The 14,861-nt window shown below is 42.6% G+C and overlaps 1 long non-coding RNA gene across 2 annotated transcripts in view; it reads right to left on the bottom strand.

The window, feature by feature from the left end:
* Nucleotides 1–6,820, bottom strand: part of LOC310710388 — a 168,115-nt gene extending 161,295 nt beyond the window's left edge. Inside the window, exons 1-2 of one of the 2 annotated variants that reach the window (XR_014528025.1) lie at nucleotides 6,586–6,820; nucleotides 750–1,232 (exon numbers count right to left, since the gene is read on the bottom strand). This is a non-coding gene — a long non-coding RNA (uncharacterized lncRNA). Of the gene's footprint in view, nucleotides 1–749; nucleotides 1,233–6,585 lie in introns of those variants that run through there. The other variant, XR_014528022.1, reaches the window with a different exon arrangement.
* Nucleotides 6,821–14,861: the final 8,041 nt, after the last annotated feature.

Below are 14,861 nucleotides of genomic sequence, written 5' to 3' on the forward strand. Positions count from 1 at the left end.
GCTTTCCCCCTGATCTGCCTCTGAGCTGTGGCCTCCCTCAAACCCTGTTGTAAATCTATACTGCCTTCCTCTTCCTACTCCCTGGAAGGGTCAGGATGGGGAAGCAGTCTCCACCATTCCTCCTCTGCCCAACCCCTGACATCGGCCAACCTTTTAGACATGTAAATAGGGTGCTTAACAGGCCCAGCTGGGTCCATTAATTTCACAAACAAAGTGATCTGACCATTTCAGCAGCTCCCTTTACTGCACACTACAATTTTACAGATACTAAATCACAGGCTTGGCTGGAAGATATAGGCATCATACAAATCAACCCCTCAATCCTATGACAGTACTTTTGCACACCTTGGTGATCCCCCCAGGCATGCTGATTCCTTCCTCTTGCTTTTTGCTGGCACCATTTCCATCCCCCCGCCCCACAACAGTTCACTGCTAAAGTGAGTGATGAATACATGCTTATTTTTCAGTAGCTTCACATGCTTAGGATCATAGCCTCATAAATCAGAGCGGGTGGGTTATACCCTAATCTAATATTCATGTTCAGGTCATTCATGCCCGTAATATCCACTTTATTCTTTTTTGGCTTTTGATTAACTTCAAAAAAATTAATAAATGATAAAGTAAGTCAAGAACAATTCTGAGGAGACAAGGTTAAATCATAAACATTCAGATTTACATAACTGTTGAAATATTTAAAACATCATTTCTAATGAACTCATGTCAGTGCAATTAAGCACAAAGTCTCTGCAAAGAATAAAGATGGGTTTTTATTATTATCAGCTCTGCTAAGCCTTTAGCACATCTGTGGCTCCATTTTGAATTCCTTCCTTATAAAATTGTGGGAACCAACATGCCTTCTGATTAGCCCATTTCCATTATATACATATTCAACACATAATTAGAACATTTCAAAACTATTCTATAGAACACACAATAAAAGGCGAGCAAAATTAGAAATGGAACGTGCATATTATGAGTTTTCAAATGCCTTCTGCGTGGAACTATCTACCAATATTATTACAAGACATTTTTCCTAGAAGTAATTTTGTTGTACAGTGTACTGACATGGGCGGTGATCCTCAGCTCCCGTGGTGAAATGTGGATCTTCAGACCTCCCAGTTTGTCCCTCAGGTCCCTCACTAAACCTCACTCCCTTCCCAGGCTGTACTAGGCCTCTCCAGGCCACATTTGTCCATGCTCTCCTTGAGTGCTGTTGCTTGATGAAAAGTGACCTGAAAGATAGAGAGCTGTTTGCATGCATGGGGTGTGTGAGATAAACAAATGGTAAGAAGATGAGGTGCCAGAACTCATAATGTGCTAAAACTGCCATGGGTGCCAGCACAAAATGGCCGTCAGAAAAAAAGAGAGGTGATGGTTCTGTACCATCTCTCTCACACACAAAGATTTGTCTGTGGCTGGAATGTGCAAAGGTAAGAATCATAGCAATTGCATACCCTCCAACATTTCTCCAATGAAAATAGAGACATCCTATTCCATCACCATTTTATTATTTATACCCTACCCATCTGACTCTGGGCAGCTTCCAACCTATATAAAAACATTTTTAAAAATGTTAAACATAAAAAAACCTTTACAATACAGGGAAGCCTTCAGATGTCTTCTAAAGATTGTATAGTTAGTTATCTTCTTGGATTAGGGGTAGCATAACTCCATACCCTCCAACATTTATCCGATGAAAATAGGGACGGCCTAAGGAAAAGTGGAACATTCCAGGATCAAATCAGAAACAGGGGTGCCTTCTGTAAATCTGGGGATGTCCTTGGAAAACAGGGACACTTGGCGGGTCTGCAGTTATTCCACCCACTTTTGCCTGTGGCCTGTTCCAACACTGCCCTGTGGCCCTGGTTGGTTCCCCACGAGGGAACACAGCTTTCAAACTGGAAAAAAGTCCTCTGCTCCTCCTTCAGAACCTATAAAAATGGAACTTCATTTTTATACCTTTGAAATAATGTTTATCATTTAAAATAATTCATTTCATTCCACTGTACATGCTTATAAGGGCTGCTGCTAAAATCAGACAAAATATATAACCTACATAGAGCAGTAAGATGAATTGCCTAATTCAGGAAGGGACCTCTGCACCCGAATAGATGTGAAATGCTGGGAAATTGTCAAAAAGAAGGAGCATAGCACCACTAAATTGCTGTAGATCAGTTCGTGAGTATCAATATTTTTACGAGTGTATTTTAATAACTTGAAGGCACTGAGGTATCGGTGTTGCCAAAAGCATTTGTGAAAAACTGCGAGCAGTTTCAGGACCGTGCTTATTTTATTATTTATTCCTTAAACTTCTTTTTAACCTGCCTTTCAGGATACAAATAGCTCCATGGTGCCTTACAAGAAACACTAAACCACATTTTCTAAACTCTTCCCAAATAAATAAAGCCACCAGGATCCTTTACACAAGGCAGTTGGTGGAATAATAACTCTCTGGTGGGGAAGGGATAGTCCCAGTAGTGCAGACTTTGAGGTGGTCTCTTCTTGCCTCCCATTTTCTCCTGGAATCCATCCCACAGGACAGTTGATGGCAGCTCCCCCTGTGGGTGGGAGGACAGAAAACTCTTGCAGGAACAGGCCCTGAGGAGGCTTTCTTCAATGCTTTTTGACATTCTTCCAGAGCTTCAGTACCTACTCTGGAAAATGGCATACATTTATTAAAATACACTAATTAAAAATGGGATGTGCTGAAACAAAATATTACTTATTGGCATTGATACTTACGAACCGATTCAGTGACGCCATGTTCTTTCAGTGGGAACAGTGTTAATGGAATCCTTTGTTAAAAGAGTTTACTTGGATCACAAGCCATGATTTACATTGTTTAAAATTGTTCAGGACAGCAGATTTAAATCTAAGAAAGCATTAAGTGAGCCCCTGCTCCTCTTGCCAGCTTGTTTAAATTACATGCATGGCAACAATTTTCCATCTCTTGTGTTATTATGTTGAAATTCTCTTCCAAAACAATTCTGCATTTTCTCTAGAAACCTCAGCTGTGCTCAGTTCACTATGAAGTGAGATTCTCCTTGGTTTTCTGATCATGTAAGGAAGGGCTGTCTGTCAGCAACAAATGCAAATTTTGGAGTGAAGTTAAACAAGTAAGCAACCTATTGATCCCATTGGCAGCCCTTGGCCTGACCTTCAATACTAAAAACAAACAAACACTGAAAGCACCTTATAATGGACAATATGCACTGAAATCTCAAAAGACAATTATAGACGTTTTGTGAGCATGCTATCTACCACATGGCAAGGCTCATTTACCCCAGGAAAGTGCATGAACCTTAATTGGCTGAATTCTGCTAATTGCCATAGTTAATAAAGCTAATAATGTGGGTTTTTCTTTTGATGCCATGACTTCTTCAAGAATGAAGCACTGACCTGCAACAACAAAAATAAAAAATAAAACTGTGTAAGTGGTATTTATAAGCCTGTAGTAGAATGAACATTTGCATTAGTAAAAAGCAGATGATTGGGCAAAGCTCAGAGTAAGGATGAGGGAGAGATTTGCTTACTTCACTTTAATGCAGACATACTTAGTTCTTTAATGAGTATGTGAACTGAAAATTCAGGTATTATTTGAAATTTGCACTTTGCATGAATTTTGCAATGTAGTTCTCCGACAAAAAAAAGTGTAGAAAAAGCATATGTTAGGAAACAGTGTGCACAAAATATGCATAGTGAAAATCATGTACACAAATCCATTATATTAGGGGAAATTGTTTGTGAAAATGCATATTTGGAGGAATGCAAACAAACACGTATGTGAATTTTTATGCAGACTTTGAAAAGTCATTAAACAATTCCACTACGTGATCTAAAATGGAACAAACAGAAGACTAGAAAAGTAAGAAATGGAGGGAAACCAAAAATGGACAGATTTATCCATCCTTAGCCCAGACCTCAGCATTGCAATGCCCTTCTTAAAACTGATTGTAGGGCTTGCCACACATGATCAAGACACACCATATACATGGGGAAGAGGGAATTGACTGAAATGGGCAATCAACAGTATTATGTGTCTGAAGAACCTTTCCTACAAAGATTGGCCAGAAACATTTGAGGATTTCTAATTCAGATGTATAGGGTGTTTCAGTTTTCAAAAAGGCAAGGAAGAGGATGAAAGTAGAGCCGTATAAAGTAACTCCGAAAGTGGATAAATAAATGCTTTCCTCCCTCTCAAAATACTAGAATCTGGACTTACCCAACGAATCTGAATGTTGGAAGATTCAGGAAAGGCAAAAGAAAGTGCTTCTTCAATTTTATAGCTGAACTATAAAATTCATTCCCACAAGATGTAAGGATGACCACCCAACTGAATGGCTTTTGGAGGAAATTAGACAAATTAAGAGGAAAAGGCTAACAATGGCTTACAGTCATGATGGCTATACAGTGGTACCTCGGGTTACATGCGCTTTGGGTTACATACACTTCAGGTTACAGACTCCGCTAACCCAGAAATAGTACCTCGGGTTAAGAACTTTGCTTCAGGATGAGAACAGAAATCGTGCTCCGGCGGCACAGTGGCAGCAGGAGGCCCCATTAGCTAAAGTGGTGCTTCAGGTTCAGAACAGTTTCAGGTTGAGAACGGACCTCCAGAACAAATTAAGTACTTAACCTGAGGTACCACTGTATTACCTCCAACATCCACATGCCTCTGAATACCAATTCCTGGGGATTTCAGGCACGAAGGGTGCTGTTGCATTCATTTCTGCTGTTGAACTGCCAATAGGTATCTGCTTGGCTATTGCAAGGTTCGAATGCTAAATCTGATGGGCTTTGGGTATGCTCTGGCAGGGCTCCTCTTATGTCCTTGAATGTACTGAATAAAATCAATAAACAAAAAGTTCCAATTACTTAGAACGTTTACTGTTGACAAGACAACAGTGCTTGCTGGAAACATTTTTTCATCATGAGAATTAGCACAGGTTCATTGGGGATTCAAGACCTCAAACGTAACATGACTTAGCCAATAGTGAAATCTGCAATTGGGGGAGAGAAGAGAGAGCATTTGTTTCATTAAAACCCTCTTCCAAGTAAGGCTGAAACAACGTGTTTTGGTCAAACACCAGTGTTTCCCAAACTTAGGTCTCCAGCTGTTGTTTTTTTTTGACTACAACTCCCATCATCCCTACTTAAGCAAGACCAGTGGTCAGGGATGATGGGAACTGTAGTCCAAAAGCAGCTGGAGACCCAAGTTTGGGAAACACTGGTCTGCACCAAAAGCTGCAGCTTCATATCTTCTCCACTTCCTTCCCAGCCCCTACAGTATCAAGTAATCTGACTCAGCGCCACTCCATTGGCTACCATGTGCAACAGTATCCAATGTTTCCGTCTATTAGATATTACTGGGGGAGGAGGGAGATACCTCACAATCTCCTTAATGTCTGTTCCATCCAGTGCATGCATGGCACAGCAGCCTAAGCCAACTACAAAGCAAATATATTTTAAATTATTTCCCTTAGGGGATTTCTCTCTTTTTCTTTTTTGCATTGCTCATATTTGCCCTTTAGACACTTGGAAGCCCTGCAAGCCAGCTTGTTGTGCTTTGTATGCTCCTAATGATTAAGGCAGAATAAAAAAAAGCCTGCAGATGGAACGTAGTTGGACCTGACATTTCAACTCCGGATCTGACGAGGGAATTCATCTATCCTAAGTAAACCTTTCCTCCTACAGTGGGAGCTCCTCCGTTTGAGCCTGCATGAACTTGACTAAAGGTTTGTTAGAAGTCCCCTCGGACAGTGCTGACACTCTCTCAGGTTGCTGACAGCAAAACCCTGCAGATTGCTCCAGGGCTTTTCTGCATCGCTTCATCTGCTGCTATGATCAGGTTTTTTAAAGTTCGCCTTGAAGTTTTTGCCTGTGAGGCTCTGAAAGGCAAATACTTCTAAAAGCATATTCGGCAGTTTTGATGGAAAACCCAGAAAATCGCACTGATAGCCTTAATGAGGGGGGGGGGTGAAGCACTCGAATCAACTACAAAGCAGATTTTGAAAGAGTTATATGGTGCTTCATTGCATTAAAAGGTAGCGCAGTGCATTCTCGAATGATTGGTTTACTGCTTGATAGGACGTCTTGCTCCTTCTGCAGCCAATGGCCTTGGTTCAAAGCTACATAGCTAAGCCTTGCCTGGAGTACCTCCTTAGCACATCAGCTGTTTGACTGGCAGGGGGCAGCAGGTAAGGAATAAATGCAGCACCCTCTTTCAGACAGCTGATTGGTGCTACTCAGAGGCTCTGACTGGGCGTATATTTGTACCACACTGCTGAGAATCTCAGTGACAGCAGCCATTTTGTATACACAAGGCCTACTTATGATTGTGGATAATAATTGCATATTGCCCCCTAGCTCCATCAGGGTGAATAGATAACAACTTCAGTTACATATTCTGCTAAATATATTATAGCAGGTATAGTCAACATGGTGTCCCCAAGACATTGTTGGACTCCAACTCCCATCAGCCCCAGTCAGTATGGCTATTGGCCAGGGGCAATGGGAGTTGTAGTCTAACAACCCTGAGAGAGCAATACCTCTCAATGGCTACCTCTTCTTTATAGAGTTACTCACTAGAGCTTGATTCCTCCCAGATCCTGAGTTGTATTTGCTTTGAGGCTGTATTGCTGTAGCCTGAAATATAGAATCAAATATTCCTTCTGCTAATGTGAAGGTAAGGGAGGTATTTACTTGCAGTATCTATAATAAGAAAATCCAACTTCCACTCCAGTGCTTTTCCTAAACCTATGTCACGGCCATCTTTAAATCTCACTTTTTCCTTTTAAAACACTAACTTTCCAATATCCCGGTAACTGTGGGGTATAGAAGTGGTACAAAGTCAGTCAGAGACATATATTATATCTAACAATGGTGCTTACGTTTATTTAAGACAAGATAATTAAGTGTGTAAGCTTATCTGGCAACTTTAAAATAGCAATATATCCTTAAATGAGTGTGCACTTTATCAACTTGTGACTGTCACTATTTATTATTTAACAAAATTTATATACTGCTTGATGGTAGTAAACTGCTTAGGTGGTTTAAAAGATATATTGAAATTGGCAATAAAAACAGCAAAAATCATAATTAATATTAACTGTAAACAAGACTAAAACACATCAACACCTGCATATACTATTATACTAAAGGAGCTTTAATGAAGCAGTTAATTAAAACCCTTTAATCAAATTGCCCTTTTTATTCTCTCTGTCTCAGTTAAGTTTTATCAACACTATAACTGAGAACTATGCTGGAAGCCCCTTGTTCCAACCCTTTGCTGGCCCACTGCAGTGCAAGTTTGCCTTCCTGTCCTGGCCTGGAAATCTTCCTTCTGGTATTCTGCTGTCATCTTCTTCTGGCTGACTCCATAGATACCAAGAACCAACAACTCTACTTCATTCCAATCAACTAGCCAACTCCAACACTCCTCTGATGACCAGCACCCAATCAGCACCACTTCTTCTGGCCCCACTAATCCAGCTTTAGCCAATCATATTGTCTAACCGAGCATTCTAAACCTGCATCCACCAATCAAAATATACATATTGTCTGTCTCTCTTTGGCATACTGAGAATTCTAACTCACCCCTGCCAGTTGCGGCCCCACATTAACAGTTAAACTAACTCTCAACAAACCAAACAGAAAATGTTCCTCTTCAAACACATTGCAATGTACATTATAATTCATATGTCACAACACATTGCACAATGGCCGTTACAATGTAATTCAGGTAAACAGGATTCTTTTCACAGCTACAAGCTTAGAAATATCAGTTCAGCAACTTGGAAAAAAAATATTGCAGAATATTTTTCCTCATAGGAAAACACAAGAACCAGCCATTAGTCAGTGTGGTGCCAGTGGTGGTGAGAGCCAGTGTGGTGTAGTGGTTAAGAGCGGTAGTCTCGTAATCTGGGGAACCGGGTTCGCGTCTCCGCTCCTCCACATGCAGCTGCTGGGTGACCTTGGACCAGTCACACTTCTTTGAAGTCTCTCAGCCCCACTCACCTCACAGAGTGTTTGTTGTGGGGGAGGAAGGGAAAGGAGAATGTTAGCCGCTTTGAGACTCCTTAGGGTAGTGATAAAGTGGGATATCAAATCCAAACTCTCCTTCTTCTTCTTCTAGTCCATCCAATGCTGTGTTGCCTATATTAAAAGCCCACCTAGGTTTCAGATGGGGGTATTTCACATGCAAAGGTCTTCTGTAATGAAAGCAAGGGATGGATAAAATGTTGCCCTTCAGATGTTACTGGACTACAACTCCCATCTTCTCTGACCACAGGCCATTCTGACTGGGGATGATAGCAGCTGGAGTCTATAAGTGAGTTTCCTCACTTAGCCTTAGACTCTATGCAGTATTAGTGGGAAATATATGGCACTGGGTGGTTTTCCTGTTGGACTTAGCAAAAGCTGTAGATATGCTTCCTGTTCAAACTGAAGTTCCTAAAACATTCACCACGAAATCTCCCTTTTTAAAGATTAGTGGACAAATATTTTCTGAATATTCTCTGGGTGCATGGAAATTCGCCTAATGCTCATATTAATTGCACTCTTGTGTATGTTTTTCTCTTCTCTCTCCCCAGTATTGCTTTTGCAAAGTAAAAGCTACAGTAGATTCTTCCACTGCAGCTACCCAGGGGATATGTTCCTTCCTATTCAAAATAACAGGCCTTTTCCTCTAATCCATGCAGGATTCACATTCACAAGCAGCCATCATTAAAGCAAGAAAATTCGGTTGAAAAGGCTAATGTTCTGGATGTTCTGTATGCTTCTCACCATGCTATAGAATTTCTGCTTCTTCAATTAGCAATCATTCCCCACAGAAATTGATAGCTGAAGGACTGATGGCCAATAATGTCCCATAGAATGCAATACCCATTTGATTGTTGAATGAAAGAACTTATCAGCTGGAATGACCCCACATGTCATCTTTACAGCTGCCGAGACAGCATGACTGTAAAGAGTGTGGTGTGGCAGTAACAATATTCATTGCACTAATGGAAGAGTTGGAGTTTGTATTTCGGTGTGACTCATCGGCACTCATCACACTACTTATTCATTTCAATATACACATATGTGCATTTCTGTATCTACACACACATAGTGGAAAAGATTGGTGGCTTGGTGAGCTGCAGCGGGGAAGATATGTTCCTGAAAATGGCCCCCCTTCCAATTTCCCTGGTGGATTCAGTAGAGGGGGCATCATTGGTTACCATCTAAAGTGGTACCTCGGGTTACAGACACTTCAGGTTACAGACGCTTCAGGTTACAGACTCCGCTAACCCAGAAATAGTACCTCAGGTTAAGAACGTTGCTTCAGGATGAGAACAGAAATCGTGTGGCAGCAGTGGGAGGCCCCATTAGCTAAAGTGGTACCTCAGGTTAAAAACAGTTTCAGGTTAAGAACGAACCTCCAGAACGAATTAAGTTCTTAACTTGAGGGACCACTGTACTATTTCTCAGTAACATGGGTTCAATAGCATGACAGCAGCAGAGCTGCTCTCCCAGTCCTGGTGCCATTGCTGCTTACCTGGATGGTAAGAAACCTGAGCAGTGTGGATGTATCTATAGGACCTAGGGGAGCGGGTGGCTCAGTGGCTTGCTGATCAGAAGGTTGGCGGTTCACGCAATGGGGTGATCTCCAGTTGCTGTGTCCCAGCTCCTGCCAACCTAGCAGTTCAAAAGCACACCAGTGCAAGTAGATAAATAGGTACCACTGTGGCAGGAATGCGCTCTGGTTTCCGTCACGGTGTTCCGTTGTGCCAGAAGTGGTTTGGTCATGCTGGCCGCATGATCCAGAAAGCTGTGGACAAACGCCGTCTCCCTCGGCCTGGAAGTGAGATGAACGCCGCAACCTCATAGTCGCCTTTGACTGGACTTAACCGTCCAGTGGTCCTTTACCTTTACCTTCCTATAGAACCACCACCATCAATCCAGCACTCCCACTGGTAATGGCGTGCAAACACAAATAACGGTATGGACCCAGGTAAGCAGCAGTGTCACCAGTGGTGAGGGGGTGGCTCTGCAGCTGTGTTCAACCACATGTGCCACTGCTAGTCTTGAATGTGAAGACCAGGAATCAGATCGTTCCTGAGCTCTCAGAATGCTGCCAACACAACAGGCCAATTTAGCTCAACAGTGGAGGAGTGCATGTTTAGTAGCTCAGGATCTGCCTCTTGATGTCAGGATTCAAAGAATCCCATCCCTCCCATGGTGACAGCCAAGAAGCAGATAAACAAGAAGAGTTCTTACCAAGTAGTTTATTCAGTATTCACAGAGACGAAGGAATGTAGTCTCTATTAAATAATGGCGTTGCTCTGAGTAAAGTCCCATCCCCTCTGTCTCTTCTATTCTAGGTCATGCCTGCATTGGCAGATCTGAGCTTTCTGCTTCTGAGCTCTCTGTTCTACTGCTTTCAATGCCTGCCTGGTCCTGGGAGGGGGAGGGGGTCAGGAATGCTTTCCAAAGACACTGAGTCTGTCAGCTGTCTTTCTCCTGGTGATTCTTCTTCCTGCTGTTCCTCTCCCAACATTTCCCAGCTTCTCCCCTCTGCAGCTTCTAAACTATGACCTTCTGCAAACCACTGTTCTAAATCTATACTGTCCTCCTGTTCTCAGAAAGGTTCAGGAGAAGGGGGGCGGTCCCCACCATTCCTCCTCGGTCCAGCCCCTGACACTTGAACAAGCTACAATATCTGCATGTCCTAGAGCATTGCTGATGCCACTCCCCAACCCACAATCATCAGATGATGCTGGGAAAGAGAGGAGTCAATTTCTCCCCCCTCAGTCCTTATTTGGAACCTTCTTCAGAACTCTTGTTCTTCAGCTGCTAGAGCATTTTGATCCAGAACACCCCGTGGACCTCAGTGCTGCACCTGCCCAGTGTTCAAACAATGCCAAAGCGGCCCTCCTCTTTTCACAGATGGAGAATTGTAAAAATCAAAACAAATTCGCACATCATAGCATCATGGTGCTAACACAGAGAAGTATGACGGTAGCTATCCGCTGTGAACCACAGGAGTACTTCCAGATGGAGGTTTATTGTGGAATCAGTGCTGCTCTTGCAGGCAAGCCTTTCATACCAGCCACATGATGTCGTGATCATCAAAATGCCTACTCACACTTAATTTAAATAATAATTTTAAAATCCTGATTTCCTCTTACTACAGAAAATCTATTAAGTAAAAATAAAACTCTTACACCTCTGGAGTCATTGCTGTGTGGAAGCTCATTAACACTTTTTTTTTTTTTGGGGGGGGGAGGTGATTTCAACAAGCCAGTTTGGAGCAGCTTTTCTCTTAAGATCTCAAAGCATGTGGAGAATTACAATGAAATTCCATCCAGACCAAAATAAAAATGCAAAAGGCTTTCACAATACCTCTTTATTTTAATTTTGGTATACCTAAGGTTGTGCACACATGGCCAATGGAGCCTATGTCATCCACACAGAAGCTAGATCTGTTGCATTTTTTTTCTGCCCCTGAAAAGTGCTTCTTGAGAAACTGGTTTCATTCGAAAAGCAAAATATCTTAGCTGATTGATTCTGCATTACCCCACAGTGTGTCTCTTTAAAAACAGATGAAAACTGGTGTAGGTGGTCCTAGCAATGAGGGCTGTATCTGTCAGGAACGCATCCTACTCTCGAGTAGGACCCTGGCAGAGACACATGCCTGACTGGCATGTCCCCTCCCTCTTGGTCGATTGTTCGGGAGCTTCAAAAGCTTTCTTCAGCCCGAACATTACAGCGACCGATTCCAACAGACATCGGCACACTTAGGGATCCACAGAGTTTGCACAGCTTGTGTAACAGACCTCAGCAACTCAGCATTTTGCCTAATCCACTTTATTTACATATAAACACACATGGAACACTGCAAATGGCTCCCTCTCTCTCTAGCATCAGACAGCAAAGAGAAATAACAAAGGACAATAGTCCCACTTCACGGAACACAGTAACACAAACATTCTGTCTCCGTCACTTCCCACTCTGTGGAGTCAAAACATACACCATCATGTGATAGACAAAAATCCCATGACCTCAATCACGGAGCAGGAATTCTAACAGTATCCACACCTGACCAAAGACATTGTGGGTGGTCATATACCAAGATCACAATAATCATTCACCTGGGGCATGTGAAGGGGGGAAAGGCAGGGATAACCTAAGCAAGGAGAGGTTTTTCAATGTGTGTCAAGTAAGTACAGCCAGCCTTCTGGATAGCAGGATCGGGACTGAAAGGAATATGCTGAGGACAGGGGCACCGACTTATAAAAAATATTGGGGGGGCTCATACCGGGGTCCATACTGGCGGCAGGATGGCAGTGGTGCTTTTGCATGCAAGAACCGGCCTGCCCTCCCCAGGCTTCACGCCGGGAGGCGGCCACCCCCTCCTACCAACGTCACCTTAGCCGAACCCAGAAAAAAAGCCCCGCTCCGGCGGCGGTAACTCCCGTCCCCTCCATTCTCCCGTCACCCCAGTCCCTCGCCGGCGACGAATACGCCGTTCCTCGGCCCCGCGGCTCCATTTCTTTCTAAAGTCCCGCCGCTGGGGGTCTTCCTCTGACTGACCGACCTGCCCGCCCCTTCTCAGGAGCTCCCGGTCACTTTGGGAGGCGCGCGCCGGAGTCCCCTGCGCGGTTTTTGGCAAGGTGCCTAATAATTTTCTTAAATTATTGGGGGGGCGGAGCCCCCCCAAACAAATTTTTGAGGGGGCTCGGGCCCCCTCAGGCCCCATGGAGTCGGCGCCTATGGCTGAGGATGAGCACAAATGGCTCCAGGTTGTTGGGAACAAACAATACATTTTTGCACAATAGCCTATATATCAATGTTTCACAACTTTCTGGTGGCAGCATTTTCAAAAAGCCTCTCCAAAAGCACAAAGCTCTGTTTGCCCATTGTGATACATGATAACTAGGCACTGGTAGTGGTAACAAATGCTATTGAACTCTTGTGTCCCTTCCTGTGGGGGAAGAAGAAAACATTTTAAAAGATGTGCCTGCAGAGGTATAGAAATACCTGTGTGCTTGGCCCAGATTGGGGGAAAGGGAGTGGAGGGCGGTTGAGTAGTGATTGATGGGAGAGGCAGAAAACACAGGACAGGAACATTCCATCAAGGACTGTCCAGTGATGTGGATGGGGAATAGCTGGAGTACCTCTGAAAAATCTAAAGCTAATAAACAGAGTTTGTGGATGACTGAGTATGAATCGTGCGCAGAGAAAAACCAGAGATGAATGATCCATTTGCAATGTAAAACTGTTGAGGCGCCCTTAGTCTAGCTACATGTCTGGTGTATTCTTATCAAGTTGACAATTTTCATTTTAAAATGCTGGGTTCTCAGTGCAACCTGTTGACCTTTTCACTTATTTAATATGTGTTGAGTGTATATTTGCTTCTCCCTACAATCCAGGCAACCCTTTACTAGTCCAACTTTCTTTCTGATAATATCCCCCCCCCAATCCATACAACCTTGACTAGTTTTGATATTACTCTTAGGCAACCCTTTATTATAATGTATATGTTCTAGAGTGAAAGCATTTGCACTTTCTATCATTCCCCTATTTCTAATGTGCTCCTTCACAAAGATACTTAGCCATATTAAAAAAACAAGGCTGCGTGCTTAGCAAGCCTGCATCCTTCAGATCAAGGGTATTATTACTGCAGCCTGACTGCATCACATTCCTATTTTCTCCGCAGTGCTATTACTGACGGGTGTTTCTTCAGAGCCTGCTAAAATTACTTTCTTTTAATGTGTGATAGTGAGAAAACTTTTTACATTTTATATCTAGTATGACCTGGTATCTCAAGGAATAGATTTACGGAATCGTTTCCCCACCCCACCCTTCCTCCCACCCCCTCCAAACTTCTTGTGGTCATCTATAAAGATTTCCCTCCAAAAAATTCTCCATCCCTGGAGATTTCAATGTGCCTAATTATCCAGTTTCCAAAGCGCAATCAAAGCATTGGAAATTCTTTACTGTTCATGGTTGGTTTGTTTTTAACTTCCAACCTGGGCTCATGCCCAGTTTTGTGTTTTCAGTTATCCTAGGTAATTCAAATCTACTCTCTCATCCATTACAAATATACAACACTCCTTCTGACAATAAGTTACACTTTAAAAAATTGCACAGGAATTGTGTGGCCTCTGGCCTGCTTCATTATTTCGTATTGTTGTTGCCTCTCAATTTTGTTGTCATCTTAAGAATACTGCATTGTTTTGTTACATCACAGTTTTATAACAGACAATGCACTGGAACTCTTTAAATGAAATGTTCTAGAATGTGTTTAAATCATAATTTAAAAATTTAATTTATTGAGAGCTATAAAAATTAGCATGAAGAAGAACAATGTGCAATGTTGACCAAAACTGCTATGGTAACAGTGACATGCCTGGCATTGTGACATGTCCCCCTGCTGGGTTAGTTACCAGGGAACTTTGGCAAGTGCAAGTATTTGTGGGAAGTGTAAGACAAGGAGAGAGAGGAAGACGAGAGAAGGAAAGCAAGAAAAGTGTGTTTTATTAGCTTGGGAGACATTTTATTGGTTAGGGGTTATAGGATTCAGTTCTATAATTAACCATCAAGATTTAGAACCCTCCAGTCATGGCTGGATTATCCCCAAATGATTGTGCTCTGGGGCAGTTTAAATGCATTAGACTTGCCTTTTTACTTTGTGGCTATAATTACAGCAAGGCCATCTCCATGTTTTGAAGGGTCTTTTGGCAAGATTTTCTTGTTGAGACCTACTTCTGTCCACAAGATGCTTATGGCAACAAATTCATCTTTATCTTGGAAGTGTCAGGGGGCCCTAAATTCAGTTTTTAAAAAACTTTTCCCCATTCTATTTTTGGTTGAAA

This window comes from Podarcis liolepis, assembly GCF_965112155.1.
Source record: "Podarcis liolepis genome assembly, chromosome: 6".
NCBI classification, from domain to species: Eukaryota; Metazoa; Chordata; class Lepidosauria; order Squamata; family Lacertidae; genus Podarcis; species Podarcis liolepis.